Source organism: Tursiops truncatus, chromosome 13 (assembly GCF_011762595.2).
Source record: "Tursiops truncatus isolate mTurTru1 chromosome 13, mTurTru1.mat.Y, whole genome shotgun sequence".
Taxonomy (NCBI): Eukaryota; Metazoa; Chordata; class Mammalia; order Artiodactyla; family Delphinidae; genus Tursiops; species Tursiops truncatus.
This window is the reverse complement of record NC_047046.1, coordinates 29972883-30000778: the sequence shown is the minus strand read 5'-3', so window position 1 is coordinate 30000778 and position 27896 is coordinate 29972883. Positions and strand designations below refer to the sequence as shown.

Sequence of the window (27896 nt, the reverse complement as noted above, 5' to 3'; positions counted from 1 at the left end):
GCAGGCGGCCCGCCCGCCATCTTGAACTGAGTGTGCGGGGGGCGGACCTTCTGTGTAGCGCCATTTTGCACCGGTAGCCCTGGTATGAAGGGCTGGGCGCGGGGCCACCTTCCCGCGGTTCCCTGGAAGCCAGCCGACTAGACTCAGCCTGCAGGAAACAAGGTTAGACTTTATTTTCTCACCCAGGTTCTGTTCTTCCCAGGGAACTGTGAATGGGCCTTGCTGGTGACAAACCCGTCCTCTGCCTTGTGTCCGGCTCCTCATAGTGTGGGGGGGGGGCGGGGGTGCTGAGCGCCTGGGTCCACCTTCCATTACTGCTTCCTGCTGAGCACGGGTGGTGTCGGAACCCCGTGTGGAGGAGGGGAACTTCTCTTTCGGTCTGCTTGGTGGCCCCCAGGCCTGGGCCCTGACTGTTTACATCCCTGGGTGACCCTCATTTGTGTAACCTGTTGGAGACAAAGGACCCCAGACAGTTTAAGATCCATGGCCCAGATATTAGCGAGAGAATCATGCTCACACGTCACATTTTTCCTGAGAACGCAGGTCTCTAGGTGTTTGGCCCTGACGCTGAGGCTGCTGGGCCTGAGTCTCCCTGGTCACACATGGGTGGTTTTTCGGATGAGAAGCTTCAGGTCAGAGAGAGGGTCACATGAGCGGGCCAGGGGGTCCTTTGTCCCAGGTTGTCTTTCTGGAGGTTGGGACTGGTGCTGGGGGGGGGGGGGCTCTTTCTTCAAATGCAGTGTCCCCCCTGGAGTGACCCCTGTGACTTAAGGGCAGATGGGTGGTTAGGGTCACCGAGTGAGGTCCGTCCACTTAGAAGTGAGCTGGGCTTGTAGCCGCTGGTTTTCCGGGTTGTTAGGTGCACCCAGGCTCCTGGCGGTGGGGGGGGGGGGGGGGGGCAGGTGGGTGGTTGGGTGCCTCCAGCACCTGGTCACCTTATTCCAAGAGCGCTTTCACCGTTTCTTCCACCTGGAGGGCACCCTTGAGTTGTTCCATTTCAAAGGGGGCTGGGGTGTCCCTTCTCTCAGGCTTGGGGAATAGGCATCCAGGAGTTAAAATGCTCTTAACCTTAACTTATCTCTTGGGGCTACCGCATGTGGAGCAGGGAGCTCCGAAGCAACTTACTTAATACAGTTATCTTGAGTTTCCTGTCATAGCTTGGCTAAGGTCCATTTCAAGGAGTGACTAGATCTCTCAATGTTCCCTGATGATTGGGGTCTCCAGGCTGAGAGCAAGGCCCCTTTCATGCCCAGGGCGCTTATTATCCTCTTTGTCACTCGAGACACAAATGCTGGGCCATTATCACTTTGTAAGGATCTTGGGAGCTCAAACCGGGGGATTGTCCCTTCTAACGGATGCCTTAGTTACTTCAGCTGCCGTTTCAGTTCTAGTGGGAAATGCTTCTATCCACCCAGAAAATGTGTCCACTAGCACCAAGAGATGCCTGAAATTGCTGGATACTCTAAGCATGACAGTGAAATCAGTCTGACAGCCTTCCCCAGGATATGTCCCTCTGGTCTGATGGACCTTATCAGGGGGCTTCTGGGGGGTCTGATGTTGTCGTTGTTCGTTGTGCAGATGGGGCATGTCTCAACTATCTTACTGATTATACTTTCATGCCAGGAGTTACTGTGACCTTAACTCACCAGTTACATAGGGCTTCCCTCCTGTAGTGAGTTTCCTGATGAGCTTCCCTGATGGTTTTACAAGCTGCTGTTTAGGGAAAGAAGTTTCACCCATGTTCATTGACTCATCACCCATGGCCTCCTAGATTTCTACTGAAGCCCCATTTTTAGGCTTTGTCTAGTTCTTCCTTTGTGTAGATTGAGGGGTAATTGGATGGATCTGGCCTTCAGGGTATAAGGGCTGGTTGCCAATTTACTGGTTCTAGGGCCACCCTTTTGGCAGTTGGCGTCTGCCTTGTTTCCCTTTATTTCCTCTGCATCCCCCTTTTGGTGACCCCTACAATGAATCACTGCCACATTTTTAGAAACTGTACTGCTTCTAGGAGTTTCAGTATGCTTAACCGTATTTCACCAGTTTATTATCCACAGTAAACATACCTTTTTCCTTCCAAATAGCCCCGTGTGCACGTAGGATGGCATGTGCAAAACAAGAATCTGTATAAACATTCAGGATCTTCCTGGTCCCAAGCTCTAAGGCTCAGGTGAGGGCTGTCAGCTTGGCCTTTTGGACAGAAGTCCTTGGCGTAGAATTCCTACCTCTGTGACTTGCATCTTAGAGGTCACTGCGTGTCCCACCAGACTTCTCCTCTCTCAAATAAAACTGCTCCCCTCTGTGAACCATTCCTCTTAAGCACTTGGGAGAGGCTCACTTTGTAGGTCGCGGTGGCTGGAATATCTCGTGTCTGTGGTTTCCATGCAATCATGCTCCAGGGGTCCCATTTTCCTAGGTAGCAACGTGGCAGGATTTACCGTGTGACAGATTTTTATGGTAGCCACTGAGTTGTCTAAAAGCATAGTCTGAACTTGAATTGACCTTCAGGGGGATAGCCATTCTGTTCCCTTAGGATTTACTAAGGCCTGAACTCGGCGTGGAGTCCGTATAGTGATGGGCTGAGCAAACGTTCACTTTCCAGCCTTTTTTAGCAGGGTGGTAGTAGTTGCTACTGCCTGTAGGCAAGGAGGCCACCCCTTAGTGGTTTGATCTGATTGTTTAGAGAAATAAGCAACTACCCTAGTAAGCAGTCCTAGTTTTTGAGCTAATACCCCAAGGGCGATTCCCCTTCTCTCATGAATGTAAAGGTCAGAGGGTTTAGCTAAATCTGGGAGGGCCAGGGCAGGGGGGCCTGAAGTAGTTGCTTTTTCAGTTCTTGAAAGGCCCTTTGCATTCTGAATTCTATTCAAAAGTATCATCATCCTTTCCTTTCAACTTTTCATATAGTGGCCCAGCTCTTAGACAATAGTTAGGGATCCGTATGTGTAAAACCTGACTATCCCCAGGAATCCCCTAAGCTGTATTCTAGTTCTAGGAGAGGCGAGGCTGCAAATGACTTCTTTCCTTTCCTAGGGTGGGCTTCTCTGACCTTCTGTGAAAATGAAGCCCAGGTAGGTCACCCTAGTTTGTGACATTTGAGCCTTTTTCTTGAACACCTGATATCCTTTATTAGCCAGGTGGCTCAGGGTGGTTACAGTATTTTTGTCAGAGGTCTCCTTAGTCAGGCTGGTGATCAGAATGTCATCCACATCCTGGAGGAGGATTCCATCCTCCAGGATGTAGATCTTTTAGGTCTTTAGCTAAAGTTTCCCCAAAGATGGTGGGGGAATTTTTTTTTGACTTTTTATTTTATTTATTTCTCACACACACACTGTATTTTATTTTTACAAGAGATAAATAAACTGACACCAAGCATTGTAAATGGATGACCACAACAAAGTCTGTTTTATCTGATATGAGAATTGCTACTCCAGCTTTCTTTTGATTTCCATTTGCATGGACTATTTTTTTCCATCCCCTCACTTTCAGTCTGTATGTGTCCCTAGGTCTGAAGTGGGTCACTTGTAGACAGCATATATATGGGTCTTGTTTTTGTATCCATTCAGCGAGCCTGTGTCTTTTGGTTGGAGCATTTAATCCATTCACGTTTAAGGTAATTATCGATATGTATGTTCCTATGACCATTTTCTTAATTGTTTTGGGTTTGTTTTTGTAGATCCTTTTCTTCTCTTGTGTTTCCCACTTAGAGAAGTTCCTTTAGCATTTGTTGTAGAGCTGGTTTGGTGGTGCTGAATTCTCTTAGCTTTTGCTTGTCTGTAAAGCTTCTGATTTCTCCATCAAATCTGAATGAGATCCTTACTGGGTAGAGTCTTGGTTGTAGGTTCTTCCCTTTCATCACTTTAAGTATATCATGCCACTCCCTTCTGGCTTGTAGAGTTTCTGCTGAGAAATCAGCTGTTAACCTTATGGGAGTTCCCTTGTATGTTATTTGTCGTTTTTCCCTTGCTGCTTTCAATAATTTTTCTTTGTCTTTAATTTTTGCCAATTTGATTACTGTGGGTTTCTCCTTGGGTTTATCCTGTATGAGACTCTCTGTGCTTCCTGGACTAGGGTGGCTATTTCCTTTACCATGTTAGGGAAGTTTTCAACTATAATCTCTTCAAATATTTTCTCAGGTTCTTTCTCTCTTCTCCTTCTGGGACCCCTATAATGCGAATGTTGTTGTGTTTAATGTTGTCCCAGAGGTCTCTTAGGCTGTCTTCATTTCTTTTCATTCTTATTTCTTTATTCTGTTCCACAGCAGTGAACTCCACCATTCTGTCTTCCAGGTCACTTACCCATTCTTCTGCCTCAGTTATTCTGCTATTGATTTCTTCTAGTGTATTTTTCATTTCAGTTATTGTATTGTTCCTCTCTGTTTGTTTGTTCTTCAATTCTTCTAGGTGTTTGTTCTTTAATTTTTCTAGGTCTTTGTTAAACATTTCTTGCATCTTCTCGATCTTTGCCTTTATTCTTTTTCTGAGGTCCTGGATCATTTTCAGTATCATTATTGTGAATTCTTTCTCTGGAAGGTCTCCTATCTCCACTTCATTTAGTTGTTTTTCTGGTGGTGTATTTTGTTCCTTCATCTGGTACATAGCCCTCTGCCTTTTCATCTTGTCTATCTTTCTGTGAATGTGGTCTTTGTTCCACAGGCTTCAGGATTGTAGTTCTTGCTTCTGCTGTCTGCCCTCTGGTGGATGAGGCTATCTAAGTGGCTTGTGCAAGTTCCTGATGGGAGGGACTGGTGGTAGGTAGAGCTGGCTGTTGCTCTGGTGGGCAGAGCTCAGTAAAACTTTAATCCGCTTGTCTGCTGATGGGTGGGGCTGGGTTCCCTCCCTGTTGGCTGTTTGGCCTGAGGCGACCCAACACTGGAGCCTACCTGGCTCTTTGGTGGGGCTAATGGTGGACTCTGGGAGGGCTCATGCCAAGGATTATTTCCCAGAACTTCTGCTGCCAGTGTCCTTGTCCTCACAGTGAGCCACAGCCACCCCCCACCTCTGCAGGAGACCCTCCAACACTAGCAGGTAGGTTTGGTTCACTCTCCCCTGGGATCACTGCTCCTTCCCTGGGTCCCGATGCGCACACTACTTTGTGTGTGCCCTCCAAGAGTGGAATCTCTGTTTCCCCGAGTCCTGTCGAAGTCCTGCAGTCAAATCCTGCTAGCCTTCAAAGTCTGATTCTCTAGGAATTCCTCCTCCCGTTGCCGGACCCCCAGGTTGGGAAGCCTGATGTGGGGCTCAGAACCTTCACTCCAGTGGGTGGACTTTTGTGGTATAATTGTTCGCCAGTCTGTGAGTCACCCACCCACCAGTTATGGGATTTGATTTTATTGTGATTGTGCCCCTCCTACCATCTCATTGTGGCTTCTCCTTTGTCTTTGGATGTGGAGCATCTTTTTTGGTGAGTTCCAGTGTCTTCCTGTCAATGATAGTTCAGCAGTTAGTTGTGATTCTGGTGCTCTCGTAAGAGGGAGTGATTGCACGTCCTTCTACTCGGTCATCTTGAACCAATGTTCCAATTTACATTTTAACAGCTGTATGAATGCCCATTCTTAGGCCTTCCCTGTTGACCCCATAATTCTACAATTCTTATGACCAAGTTTGCCTGATCTGGTGTTCAGAGCCAAATAAGTGGCACTGGTGTCCACTAAGAATTCGACAGCCTTCCCCCCTATATCTAGTGTCAGCAGGTGGACTCTTAACCACTGTGCCACCAGGGAAGCTCCAAGATTTATTGGGTTTTTTTATTGGACTATAATTGCTTTACAATGTTGTGTTAGGTTTTGCTGTACAGAAAAGTGAATCAGCTGTATGTATACATATATCCCCTCCCTCTTGGACCTCCCTCAACCCCACCCCCCATCCACCTGTCTAGGTCATTGCAGAGCACCGTGCTGAGCTCTCTGTGCTATACCACAGGTTCCCATTAGCTATTTTACCCAAGGGGGTATATTTACGTAAAACCTAATCTCCCAATTCATCCCCCCACCCCACTGTGTCCACACGTCTGTTCTTTATGTCTACATCTCTATTCCTGCCCTGTAACTAGGTTCATCTGTACCATTTTTCTAGATTCCACATACATGCGTTAATATACGACATTTGTTTTTCTCAGACTGTAGGTACATCCACATCTCTACAGATGACCCAGTTTTTTTCCTTTTTATGGCTGAGTAATATTCCATTGTATATGTGTAACACCTCTTTATGCATTTATCTGTCGATGTACACTTAGGTTGTTTCTGTGTCCTGGCTATTGTAAATAGTGCTTCAGTGAACATTAGGATACATGTGTCTTTTTGAATTATGGTTTTCTCAGGGTATATGCCCAGTTGTGGGATTGCTGGGTCATATGGTAGTTCTATTCTTAGTTTTTTAAGGAAACTCCGTACTGTTCTCCATAGTGGTTGTATCAGTTTACATTCCCACCAACAGTGCAAGAGGGTTCCCTTTTCTCCACACCCTCTCCAGCATTTATTGTTTGTAGATTTTTTTGATGAAGGCCATTCTGACTGGTGTGAAGTGGTATCTCATTGTAGTTTTGATTTGCATTTCTCTAATAATTAGTGACATCAAGCATCTTTTCATGTGCCTCTTGGCCATCTGTATGTCTTCTTTGGAGAAACGTCTGTTTAGGTGTTCTGCCCATGTTTTGATTGGGTTGTTTGTTTTTTTGATATTGAGCTGCATGAGGTGTTTGTGTATTTTGGAGATTAATCCTTTGTTACTTTGTTTGCAAATATTTTTTCCCATTCTGAGGGTTGTCTTTTTGTCTTCTTTATGGTTTCCTTTGCTGTGCAAAAGCTTTTAAGTTTAATTAAACCCTATTTATTTTTGTTTTTATTTTCATTATTCTAGGAGGTGGGTCAAAAAAGATCTTGCTGTGATTTATGTCCTATAGTGTTCTTCCTATGTTTTCCTTTAAGAGTTTTTTAGTGTCCAGTCTTACATTTAGGTCTCTAATCCATTTTGAGTTTATTTTTGTGTGTGGTGTTCGGGAGTGTTCCAATTTCATTCTTTTACATGTAGCTGTCCAGTTTTCCCAGCTCCACTTATTGAAGAGGCTGTCTTTTCTCCATTGTATGTTCTTGCCTCCTTTGTCATAGATTAGTTGACCATAGGTGCATGGGTTTATCTCTGGGCTTTCTATCCTGTTCCATTGATCTATATTTTTGTTTTTGTGCCGGTACCATACTGTCTTGATTAGTGTAGCTTTGTAGTATAGTCTGAAGTCAGGGAGTCTGATTCCTCCAGCTCCGTTTTTCTCCCTCAAGATTGCTTTGGCTATTCGGGGTCTTTTGTGTCTCCATACAAATTTTAAGATTTTTTTGTTCTAGTTCCGTAAAAGATGCCATTGGTAATTTGATAGGGATTGCATTGAATCTGTAGGTTGCTTTGGGTAGTATAGTCATTTTCACAATATTGAGTCTTCCAACCCAAGAATATGGTATATTTCTCCATCTGTTTGTGTCATCTCTGATTTCCTTTATCAGTATCTTGTAGTTTTCTGAGTACAGGTCTTTTACCTCCTTAGGTAGGTTTATTCCTAGGTATTTTATTCTTTTTGTTGCAGTGGTGAATGGGATTGTTTCCTTAATTTCTCGTTCTGATATTTTGTTGTTAGTGTATAGGAATGCAAGAGATTTCTGTGCATTAATTTTGTATTTTGCAACCTTACCAGATTCATCGATTAGTTCTAGTAGTTTTCTGGTGGCATCTTTAGGATTCTCTGTACAGTATCATGTCATCTGCAAACAGTGACAGTTTTACTTATTTTCCGATTTGCATTCCTTTTATTTGTTTTTCTTCTCTTATTGCCATGGTTAGGACTTCCAAAAGTATGTTGAATAAGAGTGGCAAGAGTGGACATCCTGTCTTGTTCCTTTCCTTAGAGGAAATGCTTTCAGTTTTTCACCATTGAGGAGGATGTTTTCTGTGGGTTTGTCATATATGCCCTTTATTATGTTGAGGTAGGTTTCCTCTATGCCCATTTTCTGGAGAGTTTTTATCATAAATTGGGTTGAATTTTGTCAAAAGCTTTTTCTGCATTTATTGAGATGAGCATATGGTTTTTATTCTTTGTTAATATGGTGTATCATATTGATTGATGTGCATATATTGAAGAATCCTTGCACCCCTGGGATAAACCCCACTTGATCGTGGTGTATGACCCTTTTAATGTGTTTCTGTATTCAGTCTGCTAGTATTTTGTTAAGCATTTTTGTGTCTGTGTTCATCAGTTATATTGATCTGTAATTTTCTTTTTCTGTGATATCTTTGTCTGGTTTTGGTATCAGGGTGATGGTGGCCTCATAGAACAAGTTTGGGAGTGTTTCTCCCTCTGCAGTTTTTTGGAAGAGTTTGAGAAGGATAGGTTTTAGCTCTTCTCTAAATGTTTGATAGAATTTGCCTGTGAAGCCATCTGGTCCTGGGCTTTTGTTTGTTGGAAGATTTTTAATTACAGTTTCAATTTCGTTATTTGTGATTGATCTGTTTATATTTTCTAATTCTTCCTGGTTCAGTAGTCTTGGAAAGTTGTACCTTTCCAAGAATTTGTCCACTTTTTCATGGTTTTCGATTTTATTGGCATATAGTTGCTTGTAGTAGTCTGTTATGATCCTTTGTATTTCTGTGGTGTCAGTTGTGATTTCTCCTTTTTCATTTCTGATTTTATTGATTTGAGTCCTCTCCCTTTTTTTCTTGGTGATTCTGGCTAAAGGGTTTTCAATTTTTATCTCCTCAAAGAACCAGCTTTTGGTTTTATTGATGTTTGCTATTGTTTTCTTTGTTTCTGTTTCATTTATTTCTGCTCTGATCTTTATGATTTCTTTCCTTCTACTAACTTCGGCGTTTTTTTTTGTTGTTGTTCTTTTTTCTCTAGCTGCTTTAGGTGTAAAGTTAGATTGTTTTTTTGAGATTTTTCTTGTTTCTTGAGGTGAGATTGAATTGCTATAAACTTCCCTCTTAGAACTGCTTTTGCTGTGTCCCATAGGTTTTGGGTCGTTGTGTTTTCATCATTTGTTTCTATGTATTTTTTGATTTCCTCTTTGATTTCTTCATTTATCTCTTGGTTATTCAGCAGCACACTGTTCAACCTCCATGTGTTGTTTGTGTTTTTTACAGTTTTTTCCTGTGATTGATTTCTAATCTCATAGTGTTGTGGTCAGAAAAGATGCTTGACACAATTTCAATTTTCTTAAATTTTCTGTGGCTAGATTTGTGACACAAGGTGTTATCTGTCCTGGAGAATGTTCCATGTGCACTTGAGAAGGTGTATTCTGCCGCTTTCTTGTGGAATGTCTTAGTTGAATCTGTCTGTTCTGTTGTGTCATTTAAAGCTTGTGTTTCCTTATTTTCTGTTTGGATGATCTGTCCATTGGTGTAAGTGGTGTGTTAAAGTCCCCCACTATTATTGTGTTACTGTTGATTTCCGCTTTTATGGTTGTTAGCGTTTGCCTTATGTATTGAGGTGCTCCTATGTTGGGTGCATAAATATTTATAATTGTTATATCTTCTTCTTGGACTGATCCCTGATCTAATGTCCTTCATTATCTCTTGTAACAGTCTTTATTTTAAACCTAATTTTATCTGAAATGAGTATTGCTACTCCAGCTTTCTTTTGATTTCCATTTGCATGGAATATCTTTTTCCATCCCCTCACTTTCAGTCGGTATATATTCCTAGATCTGAAGTGGGTGTCTTGTAGACAGCATATATACCCGTCTTGTTTTTGTACCCATTCAGCCAGCCTGTTTCTTTTGGTTGGAGCATTTAATCCATTTGCATTCAAGGTAATTATCGATATATATGTTCCTATTACCATTTTCTTAATTATTTTGGGTTTGTTTTTGTGGGTCTTTTTCTTCTCTTGTGCTTCCTGCCTGGAGAAGTTCCTTTAGCATTTGTTGTAAAGCTGCTTTGGTGGTGCTGAATTCTCTTAGCTTTTCCTTGTCTGTAAGGCTTTTGATTTCTCCATCAAATCTGAATGAGATCCTTGCTGGGTAATCTTAGTTGTAGGTTTTTGCCTTTCATCACTTTAAATGTGGCCTGCCACTCCTTTCTAGCCTGCAGAGTTTCTGCTGAAAAATCAGCTGATAACCTTATGGGGATTCCCTTGTATGTTATTTGTTGATTTTCCCTTGCTGATTTTAGTATTTTTTCTTTGTGTTTAATTTTTGTTAATTTGATTAATATGTGTCTTGGTGTGTTTCTCCTTGGGTTTATCCTGTATGGGACTCTCTGTGCTTCCTGGACTTGGGTGGCTATTTCCTTTCCCATGCTATAATCTCTTCAGATATTTTCTTAGAGCCATTCTCTTTCTCTTCTTCTGGGACTCCTGTAATTCAAATATTTCTGCGTTTAATGTTGTCCCAGAGGTCTCTGAGACTGTCCACAATTCTTTTCATTCTTTTTTTTCTTTATTCTGCTCCTTGGCAGTTATTTCCACCATCCTGTCTTCCAGATCACTTATTCATTTTTCTGTTCCAGTTATTCTGCTGTTGATTCCTTTTAGTATACTTATCATTGCAGTTATTATGTTCATCACTGTTTGTTTGTTCTTTGGTTCTTCTAGGTCCTTGTTAAACATTTCTTGTATTTTCTCAGTCCATGCTTCCATTCTGTTTCTGAGATTTTGGATCACCTTTACTATCATTACTCTTAATTCTTTTTCATGAAGGTTGCCTATTTTCTCTGCATTTATTTGGTCTTTTAGATTTATACCTTGCTTCTTCATCTGTAACACATTTTTTTGTCATCTCATTTTATTTGATGGGATGGGCTGCGTTCCTGTCTTACTGGTTGTTTGACCTGAGGTGTCCAGCACTGGAGTTTGTAGGCAGTTGGGTAGAACTGGGCCTTGGTGCTAAGATGAGAACTTCCGGGAGACCTCACTCCGATTAATATTTCCTGGGGTCTGAGGTTCTCTGTTAGTCCAGTGGTTTGAACTCGGCACTCCCACCACAGGAGCTCAGGCCTGACCCCCAGCCTGGGAACCAAGATTCTGCAAGGTGTGCAGTGCAGCTAAAAAAAAAAAAGAAAACAGAACAAAAATTAAAAAAAATTAAATTAGAAAAATTAAAATATATTAGAAAAAATAAAAATATAAATGAAACAACAACAAGGCAAAACAGAACCCCAACAGCAAGAAACAAAGGCCAGAAAAGGCCTTGGGTGGCAGTAGGGGGTGTGTGGCATCAGGGCTTAGGTGGGGGCAAGGCCTAGGTGCAGGACCTGTGTGGCCAGGAAAGGTCCTGGGGAAGTCGCGGGGGTGGGACTTGGGCTCAGCATGACCAGAGGGGGCCTCGGTGGTTGGAGGTTTAGGCCCAGGACCCCAGTAGGCTCCCTGGGTCCCAAGTGGGCAGGGGGAAATGATGGCCCTGTTCCCTTCCGATCCTCCGATCCCCTGAACGTGTTTCTCTGTCCCTGCTGATTCCCTCACCATGAGTGGGCACCTCCAAGCGTGGGAACCCCTCTCCTCCCCCAGTCGCCCCTTAGGGGCACCGGCCCCATCCCACCTCCACTTCTCCTCCACCTGCACCCTCCCACGTCCTACCTGGTCATGCAGGGGTTTCTCCCATCCCCTTAGATGTCCGAGGTCTTCCACCAGTGCCTGGTAGGTGCCCTAGTTGTGAGGAGAGGCAGACTCCACGTCCTCCTATTCTGCCATCTTCTCTGCAGTTCAAGACTTACTTTGAAAGGATGTACAGTATGTTCACATTGCAAGCCCATAACCAACCTTTTGCACAGCCTGTGGACTCAGAAGTTTCCTGAACAAGTGCTGTTGGGCTAGTCTTGGATTTATCAGTAGGCATTTAGTATTGTAGCTGTTCAGATAGACCATAATCCTGAGCACACAAGCCTGGCTGGCCGCCAAACGGTCCCACTTCCAGGAAGTGACAACAGGACGCTTATTATGTGTCTGAATGGTGGCCACATGAGGGGATTCTCTCCACGAGGCATCACATGTCACTGTTTGGTGATTTCCATTGTTAAAGGGAAAAACTCTGCTCTTACATCATCCTGTCTAGCATATGCTAAGGTTCTTCCTAGTTCAAGGAAGGAAGATGAAGAGTCCGAGACTGCCCTGGTTAGCTTCATATGGCTCAAAGGAAAAGGTACATTTGCTCTCAATGAACGAGAATACCAGGTTTTTCAAGGTCAAGAAAATCAACTGTGTTGCAACTAGCATTTTAAAAAAATGGTATTTGTACACCCATGTTCACAGCAGTGTTATTCACAGTAGCCTAGAGATGGAAGCAACCCAGGTGTTCATCGACAGATGAATGGATAAACAAAATGTGGTTTATACATTCAATGGAATATTATTCAGCTTTGAAAAGGGAGGAGATTCTGACATGTGCTACAACATGGATGAACCTTGAGGACATTCTGCTAAGTGAAACAAGCCGTTCACAAAAGAGCAAAATCTACTTATATGAGGGACCTAGAGTAGTCAAATTTGTAGAGACAGAGAGCACAATGGTGGTTGCCAGGAGCTGGGGTTGGGGGGGAAGGGGAATTGTTGTTTAGTGGGGACAGAGTTTCAGTTTGAGATGATGAAAATGTTCCAGATGGATGGTGGTGATGGTTGCACAACAATGTGAATGTATTGATACTTAATGCCACAGAATTGTATGGTTAAAAACGGTTAAAAAAAAAAAAAGTATATGCTATCTATGTCTCACCAGAATAAAAAAAAATTGTAATAAAATGTAGGTTACAAAGACGGTTCACTATGTGAAAATTCTTCAGTTCAACAATCAAGTGTGTGTGTGTGTGTGTGTTTGCAAGTGTGTACTGAATAATGATGTAAAATGCATTTCTGATTGTGGTTTTTAAAAAATTGAGAAACATAATGCTAGAGACAAGTCTCCATTTCCCATTGTTGTGGCTCTTTCCTTTTTGAATTTGATATGCTTTGAGCAGTGGAAGTGATTTAATTTTGACATTCACTTTTTCAAGCAGAAAAATCCTTTCCCTTGGGCCTTCTCTTCATCATAATCAATTTTCTCTGTCTAACTCCTCTTGGTAACTAGATTTCACATGCTAGATTAGCCAGGAAATTTGTGTACATTCTATCATCTTGCTTCATAGACTGTTCATGAAAGCATTGGCATACATTGTGCTGAGCAATTATGACATGGTCTTCATGCTTCAGTGCAGAAAAACTAGAATTTCCTTAAGTCATAGAGTGTTTTAATAGAAAAATTCCTTGGTGGTCATGGCTTTTAAACCTCTTTTACTTGTAGGCATCCTTTCAATAATATCCGAAACAGCAGGTTGTTCATCTTGTGCCTGAACACTCCAATGACAGTGAGGGACCCCAGTTCACTGTTAAGTAGCTTCCATTGTAGAAAGAGTGTGAGAGCAGTTTCATGGCAGAACTGGGTGGCAAATCACTCTGGAGCCTGTGGTGACATCTCTGATCATCTGAAAAAACAGGTGTATAGACCTATTCATTACCCACATTTCAATGGCATCCTTCCTGAGGACTGTGGCTTATAAGAGTCCACTTTATTCTTTTACAAGTGGCTGCCCAGTTTTTCCAACACCGTTTATTGAAGAGACTGACATTTCTCCATTGTATATTCCTGGCTCTTTTGTGTAAATTAATTGACCATAATATGCATGGGATTATTTTTGGATTCTCTATTCTGTTCCATTAATCTATGTGTCCGCCTTTATGCCAGTACCATACTATTTCGATTATTATAGCTTTGTGATATAGTTTGAAATCAGGGAGTGTGATGCCTCCAGCTTTGTTCTTCTTTCTCAAGATTGCTTTGGCTATTTAGGGTCTTTTGTGGTTCCATACACATTTTAGGATTGTTTGTTCTATTTCTGTGAAAGATATCTTTGAATTTTGATAGGGATTGCATGGAAGCTGTAGATTGCTTTGGGACATTTTAACAATACTAATTATTTCAATTTATGAGCACAGAATATCCTTCCATTTATTTGTACCTTCTTCAGTTTCTTTCATCAATGTCTTATAGTTTTCAGTGTGCAGGTCTAGCATGATGAATGCTTAATGCATTTCCAGCTTTGGATGTCTGGGTTAAAACTGAGGCTCTAAAGAGAGAAACAGTAACCTCTTAACCAGCACCAAATTGCTGTTTTTATGAAGTCAGCCCACTAGGGAATTTCTGTGAACTTTTTCCCCCCGATTCTTCAGGAATCCAGAACTGTTCTTTGAGTACCTAGAACTCTGTCAAAGGATAACTGTACTAGATTATGGCCATTTCCCATCCTATAAAAATTAGTACTCTGTTTCTTGGTAACATACTAATTTTCAATGAAGTGATTGAATTTTTTAATGAAATTATTCCTCAGGTGTGCAGTATTGGTGACAGCTATATTAGATATGATTGAAGGATAAATTTGTCTTGCATAAATGAAAATCCCTAAAATACCTGCTATAGACACTAGATTTTAAAGCACTTCTCTATTAATCATTCAACCGTGTAAGTCCTCAGTGCTCTAAGTACATTGAAATACTTTGGAAAAGTGGAGACTTTGGAGCAATGGACCTATTATCTTTGTCCCCCACCTTCAGGATAGCGAAAGAGAATTGTCAACTGTGAAGCAGGACAAAAAGTAAGAGTAGGTATGAACTCCTCAGATTAGTGGGAAAAAATAGTAGTGAAAATTTACCTGCTGGTCTTCATGATGAATCACAGGAAACTCGAACTGAAAGAGGCATATCAGGCAAGTAGTAGGGATAGGGAATGATAGGGACCACTTGGCACCTTGGCAGTTGATTCTCATGTACAGATGAGTCTGATGGTGACTGAACCTGAGAAGTGGATGGAGACAGAAGAAGATGGAAGTGTCCAGCTGTATTCCTCATGATAGCCCATCACCAGAGAGTTTGGGCAGAGTTTGGATTACCTGGTGTGAGTCCACAGGTGACCTGGACAGTATTCTTGTGTTCCTCACCTCTTATTTCTTTAATAAGCAATAGTCACTGAATTGGAAACCACTTTGAGTTTCCACTCTCACTGAAAGTGAGTTTCCATAGTGAAATTGGAGACCTGACAACTTGACACAAACATGGTACTCTTTGACTCTTCCCTGTAGTTTTGTCATGAATTCTGAGGGAGATAAGCCTTGTCAAAAAGAAGGCATCATAGAGAGGCATCGGGAGTATTTATTTAATCATAATACAGGAAAAGAATGAAGAAACTAGGAGACAAAATATTGACCTCAAATGTATGAAAACAAGTTGATTTTTTAGTGATGTTCTACAGTATACTTTAACAAGATTTATTGGAAGACAATGCACAGTACTATAGACACTGCCATTGGCCAGTACGACACTGGCATTTTAAGTATCCCAAAATTCCAAGAAGTTAAAACAGTTTAATATAGATGTACTTTGAGAAAGAAGTTCAAGAAGACTGTTATGTGGCTATCATCAAAAAGTCGACAAATAACAAATGTCAGTGAGACTGGAGAAAAGGGAACCCTCATCGGTAGGAATGTAAATTGGTGCAGCCACTATGGAAAACAGTATGGAGATTCCTCAAAAAACTAAAAATAGAACTATCATATGACCCAGGATTCCACTCCTGGATATATATCTGAAGAAAATGAAAACACTAATTCAAAAAGGTACATGCACCCCAGTGATTGCAGCAGCATTACTTACAATTGCCAAGTTATGGAAGCAGTCTAAGTGCCCATCAACAGATGAATGAATAAAGAAGAATATGGTGGGGCTTCCCTGGTGGCGCAGTGGTTGAGAGTCTGCCTGCCGATGCAGGGGACACGGGTTTGTGCCTCGGTCCGGGAGGATCCCACATGCCGTGGAGCAGCTGGGCCTGTGAGCCATGGCCGCTGAGCCTGCATGTCCAGAGCCTGTGCTCCACAATGGGAGAGGCCACAACAGTGAGAGGCCCGCGTACCGCAAAAAAAAAAGATATGGTGTATATGTACAATGGAATATTACTCAGCCATAAAAGAGAGTGAAATTTTGCCATTTGCAACAATATCTATGGACCTAGAGGGTATTATATTAAATGAAATAAATCAGAAACAAATACAGTATACTATCACTTATATGTGTAACCTAAAAAAAGACGAATGAATATAACAAAACAGAAATAGACTCACAGATATAGAGAACAAATTAGTGGTTGCCAGTGGGGAGAGGGAAGAAGGGAGGCAATATAGAGGTAGGTGATTAAGAGGTACAAATTACTATGTGTAAAATAAATAGGCTATAAGGATATATTGTATAGAACAAGGAATATAGCCAAAATTTTATACAATAAAACATTTTATCCAATAAAAACTATAAATGGAGTATAATCTCCCATAATTGTAAACCACTGTGTTATACACCTGAAACTTTTGTCAACTATACCTCAATAAAAAGTTTCTTTAAGAAAACCAGAATGTTGATTTACACCAAATGTTGCAATATGATTTACAATGTGCACATTTGGAAATATACACTAAATCATATGCTAAATATACTTGAATATATGGTTACCACTAGAATATTTAAATGTGAATGTGAGCAAAAATAAGCAAACTCAAGTTTTTTGGAATTAAGTGCGGGTTATTAAATTAGAGATAAATTTAATTTTTGGAAAAATAAAACTTAACTGGGACCACAAAAAAATGAATTTCCTAATCTAGCTCATAACTCTTTTAACAATCTAATACATCTACATTTTGCTGGAGAAGGGTCTGGGAAATACAGTCCCACCATCATTAAGCAGAGGACTAAGTATTTCAGAAAGGTCTGTTTTTCCCATCTTTGTAACCTAACAGAGACATAAACTCTGGAATTCTGCCTTTGTTTCTCTGGCTTGCTTGGTCTGTTTTCTATTCAGTCTCAAGAAAAGACCCCTAGGTCGGGATACAGGTTTTATTTTACTAAACAAATTTATAGAAATTTATTTTATTAGGAAAATTGTCTTTGGAACACAAAGGCAGCTATGATTCTGTTTTGAGGCATAAGCTGTTATGCCTCGAAAATGTGCGGAATACGGTAAAAACTGAAAGCTTTCTCTCAAAGATTAGGAACAAGGTAAGGATACCTGCTTTTGTGACTTCTATTCAATAGTGTATTGGAAATTTTAGCCAGCATAATTACGCAAAGAAAAAGAAATAAAAGGTATCCAGGGAGAGACCTTCAAGATGGCGGAAGAGTAAGATGTGGAGATCACCTTCCTCCCCACAAATACATCAGAAATATATCTACATGTGGAACAACTCCTGCAGAACACCTGCTGACCATTGGCAGAAGACCTCAGACTTCCCAAAAGGCAAGAAACTCCTCACGTACCTGGGCAAAAACAAAAAGAAAAAGCAGAGACAAAAGCATAGGTACGTACAGAACCTGCACCTCTGGGAGGGAGCTGTGAAGGAGGAAAGGTTTCCACACACTAGGAAGCCCCTTCACTGGCCGAGGCGGGTGGTGGCAGGGGGAAAGCTTCAGAGCCATGGAGGAGACCACAGCAATAGGGGTGCAGAGGGCAAAGCAGAGATATTCCCGCACAGAGGATCAGTGCTGACCAGCACTCACCAGCCTGAGAGGCTTGTCTGCTCACCCACTGAGGCAGGTGGGGGCTTGGAGCTGAGGCTCCGGCTTCGGAGGACAGATCCCAGGGAGAGGACTGGGGTTGGCTGTGTGAACACAGCCTGAAGAGGGCTAGTGCACCACAGCTAGCCGGGAGGGAGTCTGGAGAAAAGTCTGGAACTGCCTAAGAGGCAAGAGACCATTGTTTCGGGGTGCACAAGGAGAGGGGATTCAGAGCACCACCTAAACGAGCTCCAGAGATGGGCACGAGCCGCAGCTATCAGTGCAGACACCAGAGACGGGCATGAAATGCTAAGGCTGCTGCAGCAGCCACCAAGAAGCCTGTGTGCAAGCACAGGTCACTATCAACACCTCCTCTCCTGAGAGCCTGAGTAGCCGGCCACTGCCAGGGTCCCATGACTCAGGGACAACTTCCCTGGGAGAACACAAGGCGCACCTCAGCCTGTTGCAGTGTCATGTTGGCCTCTGCTGCTGCAGGCTCGCCCCGCATTCCGAACCCCTCCCTCCCCCGGCCTAAGTGAGCCAGAGCACCCTAATCAGCTGCTACTTTAACCCCATCCTATCTGAGCGAAGTACAGATGCCCTCAGGCGACCTACACGCAGAGGCAGGGCCAAATCCAAAGCTGAACCCCAGGAGCTGTGTGAACAAAGAAGAGAAAGGGAAATCTCTCCCAGCAGTCTCAGGAGCAGCGGATTAAATCTCTACAACCCATTTGATGTACCCTGCATCTCTGGAATACCTGAATAGACAACGAATCATCCCAAAATTGAGGTGGTGGACTTTGGGAGCAGCTGTAGATACGGGGTTTGTTTTCTGCATCTAATTTGTTTCTGGTTTTATGTTTATCTTAGTTTAGTAGTTAGAGTTTATTATAATTGGTAGATTTGTTTATTGATCTCGTTGCTCTCTTCCTTTTGTTATATATATAGAATTTTTTCATTATTCTCTTTTTGTGAGTGTGTATGTGTATGCTTCTTTGTGCGATTTTTGTATAGCTTTGTTTTCACTATTTGTCCTAGGATTGTGTCTGTCCATTTCTTTCTTTTTTTTTTTCAGTATAGTTTTTAGCGCTTGCTATCATTGGTGGATTTGTTTTTTGGTTTGGTTGCTCTCTTTTTTTTTCCTTTTTATTTTAAATTTTTTTAATTTTTAATAATTTTTTAAATTTTTTATTTTAATAATTTTCTTTTTCTTTTTTTTTTTTTCATTCTTCTGTCTCCCTTTTCTTCTGAGCAGTGTAGCTGACAGGGTCTTGGTGCTCCAGCTGGGTGTCAGGCCTGTGCCTCTGAGGTGGGAGAGCCGAGTTCAGAACATTGGTCCACCAGAGACCTGGCTATGCATAATATCAAATGGCGAAAGCTGTCCCAGAGATCTCCATCTCAATGCTAAGACCCAGCTCCACTCAACGACCAGCAAGCTACAGTGGTGGACACCCCATACCAAACAACTAGCAAGACAGGAACACAACCCCCACCCATTAGCAGAGAGGCTGCCTAAAATCATAATAAGGTCACAGACACCCCAAAACACACCACAAGATGCGGTCCTGCCCACCAGAAAGACAAGATCCAGCCTCATCCACCAGAACACGAGCATCAGTCCCCTCCACCAGTAAGCCTACACAACCCACTGAACCAACCTTAGCTACTGGGGACAGACACCAAAAACAACGGGAACTACGAACCTTCAGCCTGCGAAAAGGAGACCCCAAACACAGTAAGTTAATTAAAATGAGAAGACAGACACACAGCAGATGAAGGAATGAGGTAAAAACGCACCACACCAAACAAATGAAGAGGAAATAGGCAGTCTACCTGAAAAAGAATTCAGAGTAATGATAGTAAAGATGATCCAAAATGTTGGAAATAGAATGGAGAAAATACAAGAAACGTTTAACAAGGACCTAGAAGAACTAAAGAGCAAACAAACTATGATGAACAGCACAATAAATGAAATTAAAAATTTTCTAGAAGGAATCAATAGCAGCATAACTGAGGCAGAAGAACAGATAAGTGACGCAGAAGATAAACTAGCAGAAATAACTACCACAGAGCAGAATAAAGAAAAAAGTATGAAAAGAATTGAGGACAGTCTCAGAGACCTCTGGGACAACATTAAATGCAACAATATTCGAATTATAGGGGTCCCAGAAGAAGAGAAAAAGAAAGGGCCTGAGAAAATATTTGAAGAGATTATAGTTGAAAACTTCCCTAATATGGGAAAGGAAATAGTCAAGTCTAGGAAGCATAGAGAGTCCCATATAGGTTAAATCCAAGGAGAAACACGCTAAGACACACTGTTAATCAAACTATCAAAAATTAAATACAAAGAAAAATTATTAAAAGCAGCAAGGGAAAAACAACAAGTACCATACAAGGGAATCCCCATAAGGTTAACAGCTGATCTTTCAGCAGAAACTCTGCAAGCCAGAAGGGAGTGGCAGGACATATTTTAAATGATGAAAGGGAAAAATCTACAATCAGAATTACTCTACCCAGCAAGTATCTCATTCAGATTCGATGGAGAAATTAAAAGCTTTACAGACAAGCAAAAGCTAAGAGAATTGAGCACCACCAAAGCAGCTTTACAACAAATGCTGAAGGAACTTCTCTAGGCAAGAAACACAAGGGAAGGAAAACACCTACAGTAACAAACCCAAAACAATTAAGAAAATGGTAATAAGAACATACATATAGATAACTACCTTAAATGTAAATGGATTAAATGCTCCAAACAAAAGACACAAGCTCACTGAATGGATACAAAAACAAGACCCATATATATGCTGTCTACAAGAGACCCACTTCAGAACTAAGGACACATACAGACTGAAAATGAGGGGATGGAAAAAGATATTCCATGCAAATGGAAATCAAAAAAAAGCTAGAGTAGCAATTCTCACATCAGACAAAGTAGACTTTAAAATAAAGACTATTACAAGTGAGAAAGAAGGACACTACGTAATGACCAAGGGATCGATCCAAGAAGAAGGTATAACAATTGTAAATATTTAAATACAAACAATTGTAAAATGGTTATTTAAAAATAACAATTGTAAATACATAAGGCAAATGCTAACAACCATAAAAGGGGAAGTCGACAGTAACACAATCATAGTAGGAGACTTTAACACCCCACTTTCACCAATGGACAGATCATCCAAAATGGAAATAAATAAGGAAGCACAAGCGTTAAATGATACATTAAACAAGATGGACTTAATTGATATTTATAGGACATTCCATCCCAAAACAACAGAATACACTTTCTTCTCAAGTGCTCATGGGACATTCTCCAGGATAGATCATGTCTTGGGTCACACATCAAGCCTTGGTTAATTTAAGAAAATTGAAATCGTATCAAGTATCTTTTCCGACCACAACACTATGAGACTAGATATCAATTACAGGAAAAAAATTTGTAAAAAATACAAACACATCGAGGCTAAACAGTACACTGCTAAATAACCAAGAGATCATTGAAGAAATCAAAGAGGAAATAAAAAAATACCTAGAAACAAATGACAATGAAAAAATGACTATCCAGAGCCTATGGGATGCAGCAAAAGCAGTTCTAAGAGGGAAGTTTATAGCAATACAATCCTACCTCAAGAAACAAGAATCATCTCAAATAAACAGCCTAACCTTACACCTAAACCAATTAGAGAAAGAACAAAAAACCCCAAAGTTAGCAGAAGGAAAGAAATCATAAAGATCAGATCATAAATAAATGAAAAAGAAATGAAGGAAACAATAGCAAAGATCAATAAAACTGAAAGCTGGTTCTTTGAGAAGATAAACAAAACGGATAAACCATTAGCCAGACTCATCAAGAAAAAAGGGAGAAGACTCAAATCAATAGAATTGGAAATGAGAAAAGAGAAGTAACAACTGACACTGCAGAAATACAAAGGATCATGAGAGATTACGACAAGCAACTATATGCCAATAAAATGGACAACCTGGAAGAACTGGACACATTCTTAGGAAAGCACAACCTTCTGAGACAACCAGGAAGAAATAGGAAATATTAACAGACCAGTCACAAGCACTGAAATTGAAACTGGTTAAAACTCTTCCAACAAACAAAAGCCCAGGACCAGATGGCTTCACAGGTGAATTCTATCAAACGTTTAGAGAAGAGCTAACACCTATCCTTCTCAAACTCTTCCAAAATATAGTAGAGGGAGGAACGCTCCCGAACTCATTTTACGAGGCCACCATCACCCTGATACCAAAACCAAAGGTGCCACAAAAAAAGAAAACTACAGGCCAATATCGCTGATGAACATAGATGCAAAAGTCCTGAACGAAATACCAGCAAACAGAATCCAACAGCACATTAAAAGGATCATACACCATGATCAAGAGGGGTTTATCCCAGGAATGCAAGGATTCTTCAATATATGCAAATCAATCAGTGTGATAAACCATATTAACAAATTGAAAGAGAAAAACCATATGATCATCTCAATAGATGTAGGAAAAGCTTTTGACAAAATTCAACACCCATTTATGATAGAAACTCTCCAGAAAGTAGGCATAGAGGAAACTTACCTCAACATAATAAAGGCCATATATGACAAACCCACAGCCAACATTGTTCTCAAAGGTGAAAAACTGAAACCATTTCCTCTAAGATCAGGAACAAGACAAGGTTGTGCACTCTCACCACTGCTATTCAACATAGTTTCGGAAGTTTTAGCCACAGCAATCAGAGAAGAAAAATAAAAGGAATCCAAATCGGAAAAGAAGAAGTAAAGCTGTCGCTGTTTGCAGAATGACATGATACTATACATAGAGAATCCTAAAGATGCTACCAGAAAACGCCTAGAGCTAATCAATGAATTGGGTAGAATAGCAAGATACAAAATTAATGCACAGAAATCTCTGGCATTCCTATACACTAATGATGAAAAATCTGAAAAAGAAATTAAGGAAACACTCCCATTTACCATTGCAACAAAAAGAATAAAATACTTAGGAATAAACCTACCTAAGGAGACAAAAGACCTGTATGCAGAAAACTATAAGACACTGATGAAAGAAATTAAAGATGATGCAAACAGGTGAAGAGATATGCCATGTTTCTGGATTGGAAGAATCAACATTGTGAAGATGACTGCACTACCCAAAGCAATTCAGTGCAATCCCTATCAAACTACCAATGGCATTTTTCACAGAACTAGGAACAAAAAATTTCACAATTTGTATGGAAACACAAAAGACCCCGAATACCCAAAGCAATCTTGAGAAAGAAAAATGGAGCTGGAGGAATCAGGCTCCCGGACTTCAGACTATATCACAAAGCTACAGTAATCAGGACAGTTTGGTACAGGCACAAAAACAGAAATATAGATCAATGGAACAAGATAGAAAGCCCAGAGATAAATCCACACACATATGATCACCTTATTTTTGATAAAGGAGGCAAGAATATACAATGGAAAAAAGACAGTTTCTTCTAATAAGTGGTGCTGGGAAAACTGGACAGCTACATGTAAAAGAATGAAATTAGAATACTCCTTAACACCATACACAAAACTAAACTCATAATGAATTGAAGACCTAAAAGTAAGGCCAGACACTATAAAACTCTTAGAGGAAAACATAAGCAGAACACTCTAGGACATAAATCACAGCAAGATCCTTTTTAACCCACCTCCTAGAGAAATGGAAATAAAAGTAAACAAATGGGACCTAATGAAACTTAAAAGCTTTTGTACAGCAAAGGAAAACATCAACAAGATGAAAAGACAACCCTCAGAATGGGAGAAAATATTTGCGAACGAAGCAACCGACAAAGGATTAATCTCCAAGATATACAAGCAGCTCATGCAGCTGAATATCAAAAAAAAAACAAATCCAACAATGGGCGGAAGACCTAAATAGACATTTCTCCAAAGAAGATATACAGATTGCCAACAAACACATGAAAGGATGTTTAACATCACTAATCATTAGAGAAATGCAAATCAAAACTACAATGAGGCATCACCTCACACCAGTCAGAATGGCCATCATCAAAAAATCTACAAACAAATGCTGGAGCGGGTGTGGAGAAAAGGGAACCCTCTTACACTGTTGGTGGGAATGTAAATTGATACAGGCACTATGGAGAACAGTATGGCGGTTCCTTAAAAAAACTAAAAATAGAACTACCATACGACTCAGCAATCTCACTAGTGGGCATATACCCTGAGAAAACCAGAATTCGAAAAGAGTTCTGTACCACAGTGTTCATTGCAGCTCTGTTTACAATAGCCAGTTGGAAGCAACCTAAGTGTCCATCGACAGATGAATGGAGAAAGAAGATATGGCACATATATACAATGGAATATTACTCAGCCATAAAAAGAAACGAAATTGAGTTATTTTTAGTGAGGTGGATAGACCTAGAGTCTGTCATACAGAGTGAAGTAAGTCAGAAAGAGAAAAACAAATACCGTATACTAACACATATATATGGAATCTAAAAAAAAAAAAAAAGTTCTGATGAACCTAGGGGCAGGACAGGAATAAAGACACAGACATAGAGAATGGACTTGAGGATATGAGGAGGGGGAAGGGTAAGCTGGGACGAAGTGAGAGTGACATAGACATACATACACTACCAAATGTAAAATCAATAGCTAGTGGGAAGCAGCCACATAGTACAGGGGGATCAGCTTGGTGCTTTGTGACCACCTAGAGGGGTGGGATAGGGAGGGTGGAAGGGAGACCTAGGAGGGAGGAGATATGGGCATATATGTGTATGTATAGCTGTTTCACTTTGTTATAAAGTAGAAACTAACACACCATTGTAAAGCAGTTATACCCCAATAAAGATGTTTAAAAAAATCCAGATTAGTAAGAAAGTAAAATTATTTCTATTTGGAGATGACATGATCTTATATAGAGAAAATCCTATAGAGTAAAAGAAAAAAATCACTGTTAGACCTAATAAATTCAGCAAAGTTTAGGATACAATATAAAATTACTAAAATCAGTTGTATTTCTATACAACTAGTAACAAACATTTGCAAAGGAAATTAACAATTCTATTTACAGTGGTATTAAGTCGTCAGGTATAAATTCAACCAAGAGATATAATACTTGTATTCTGAAAACAACAGATATCATTATATTCAACATAAGTATATTGCTTGAAGAAATTAAAGAAGACCTAAGCTAATGTAAAGACATCCTGTGTTTATGAATAAGAAGACTTAATATTATTAAGATGGTAATACTCCATAAGGCAATCTGCATATTCAGTGCAATTCCTATCAAAATTCCTCTTGCCTTTCTTTGCAGAAATGGAAAAGCTGGTTCTAAATTCATATGTAATTACAGGGCATCCAGAACGGGCAAAACAGTCTTGAAAAACAAGGTGAAGTACTCACAGTTCTCAATTTCAAAACTTACTACAAAGCTACAGCAATCAACTCCGTTGGTACTGACCCAAGGATAGACATACAGACCAATTAACTGTAATCAAGAGTGCAGAAATAAACCTACATACTTATGACCAATCTATTTTCAACAAGGGTATCAAGATCACTGAATGTGGAAATAATAGTCATTTGAACACAAGGTTCTAGAACAACTGGATAACCACATGCAAAAGAGTGAAGTTGGACACTTACCTCACACCATCTAGAAAAATTAACTCAGCATGAGTCAAAGGCATAAATACAGGAGCTAAGACTATAAAACTCTTAGAAGAAAACAGGAGCAAATTTTCATGACCTTGAATTTGGCAATGGATTCTTAGATATGACACCAAAATCACGAACAACAAAAGAAAAACTAGATACATTGAATTTCATCGAAATTTAAAACTTTTGTGTATCAAAAGGCACTATCAAGAAAGTGAAAGTATGGCTCACAGAATGGGAAAAAAATTTGCTATTCATATACATGATAAGGATCTAGTATCTAGAATATGTAAAGAACTCCTATAACTTGAGAACAGAAAGACAAGCAATCGAACTATAAGACAAGCAAGGGATGAATAGATGTTTCTGCAAAGAAGATATACAAATGATGAATAAGCACATGAAAAGACGTCATCAGGGAAATGCAAATCAAAACCACAATGAGTTGCCATTTCATACCCACTAGGAAGGCTAGAATCAAAAAAACCCAGAAAACATCAAGTGTTGGTGAGCATATGGAGAAATTGAAACCCTTAGACATTGCTGGTGGGAATGTAAGATGGTGCAGTCACTATGGAAAACAGTTTGTCAGTTCCTCAAGAAATTAAATGTAGAATTACCATATGATCCAGCAATTCCATTTCTAGGTGTAGTCCCAAAAGAATTGAAACATAAGTTCGCATAAAATTTTGTACACAAAATGTTCATAGCAGCACTGTTCATTATAGTCAAAAAGTGGAAACAGCTCAAATGTCCTTCAGCTGATGAATGGATAAGCAATTTGGTACATCAGCACAATGAAATGAAGCCATGAAAGCAAATGAAGTGCTGTACATGGTACAACAATGAACCTTGAAAACAGTATATTAAATGAAAGAAACCAGACGCAAAAGGTCACATATTGTATGATTCTGTTCATATGAAATATACAGAAGAGGGCAATCCGTAGAGACAGAAAGCAGCTTAGTGGTTGCCAGAGGCTGGGGGAAAGGGGAGTGGAGAATGACTGCTTAATGGATATGGGGTTTCTTTTGGTGGTGGTGTGAGGGAAATGTTCTGGTGCCAGTTAGTGGTGATGGTTTCACAACACTGTGAATGTACTAAAACGCACTAAATTGTACACTTAAATGGTAAATTTTATGCTATGTGAATCTTACCTTAATTTTTTAAAATGTGAAGAAGCCTGAAAAACTAATTGGGGCGTATACCAAGTTTTAGACCTAATAGTCACAAATAATTCTTCTGATTTTTGGTTTGAGTGGTTTTGTTTCAAAATTGTTCAGTGTTTTTGTTTCTTTTAAAACGGCATGGGCTTCCCTGGTGGCGCAGTGGTTGAGAATCTGCCTGCTAATACAGGGGACACGGGTTCGAGCTCTGGTCTGGGAGGATCCCACATGCCGCAGAGCAACTAGGCCCGTGAGCCACAACTACTGAGCCTGCACGTCTGGAGCCTGTGCTCCGCAACAAGAGAGGCCGCGATAGTGAGAGGCCCATGCACCGCCCAACTAGAGAAAGCCCTCGCACAGAAACAAAGACCCAACACAGCAAAAATAAATAAAATTAATAAACTTCTACCCCCAACATCATCTTTAAAAAAAAAAAAAGAAAAAGGCACAACACTGCTACAAGTTATTACTCACATTTTATACCAAGTGGTAAACCCTGAAGTTGTCTCTTTATATTTGTGTAATTAAAAAATTAAAAACATGAACAGTGAAAAGAATTTCTTCTGTTTAAGACAGTGTGAGGCAAACTACAGTTTGCTGCCTGTTTTTGTACAACCGACCAAAAAGAAATGTTTTTTACATTTTTTAATACTGGTAAAAACAGCAGAATTATAAATAATACTTCTTGACATATAAAAATTACATGAAACTCAGATTTCAGTGTCCGTAAGTACAGTTTTATTAGAATATAGTCCGTTCGTTTGGTTATGGGTTGTCAGTGACTGTTTTCCTGCTACGTCAGCACAGTTGAAGAGTTGCAACAAAGACTATGAAACAGCAAGTAAAACATTGACTAGCTTAAACTGGTTTTGCCTCCTTAAATAGGTTATTGATTAATCAAATTGAAACAGCACTAGCTTAAACTGGTTTTGCTTCATTAAATAGGTTGTTGATTAATCAAACCCTGAATCATTTTACAGAGACAGCACTACACATATGCAAGAGGGAACCCGTGTCTCCAGGATAACCCCAGAACCAACAATCTTCAGTCCACGGAACTTGGAGAATAAAATTGTTACCCCAGAGCCCTTTACAAAACAAGGATTCCTTCAATGAAGAAAATCTGGCTTCCAGCAGCAGGAGTAGTTTCTATGGACTAATTTAAGACTAGCCAGTCAGCTTCCGGGTTTGAAATTCCCCTATCCCCTTAATTTTTGCCTCAAACCCTGGATCTATGAAACAGGTTTGAGAACCTTGCCTCCTGTCTCCTTGCCGGTCAACCTGGCAATAAAGGTCTTTCTCTTCTCAAAAGCAGGTGCCTGAGTTTTGGCTTCTACAAGCATCGGGTAGTGAACTCGGTAACTACCATGCAGGATGTTCTTATCACTTTACACTGCTGCTCAGCACGCTACAAATTGCAGTGACATTTACAGCAACAGCATTTTGAGTGCCATGCGTATTGCAAGACTGACTGTTTTATTACCAGTCTATCCCCATTATGTCAAAACAAGAAAAGAAGAAAAGAACAGACTTTGTT

General features: G+C 40.5%; 1 long non-coding RNA gene across 1 annotated transcript; it reads left to right on the top strand.

The window, feature by feature from the left end:
• The first annotated feature begins 26 nt into the window (after window positions 1-26).
• LOC141276254 (uncharacterized) lies at window positions 27-27376 on the top strand. Its single transcript, XR_012325523.1, has 3 exons — window positions 27-162; window positions 18791-19270; window positions 27340-27376. It is a non-coding gene; the product is annotated as an uncharacterized lncRNA (long non-coding RNA).
• Window positions 27377-27896: the final 520 nt, after the last annotated feature.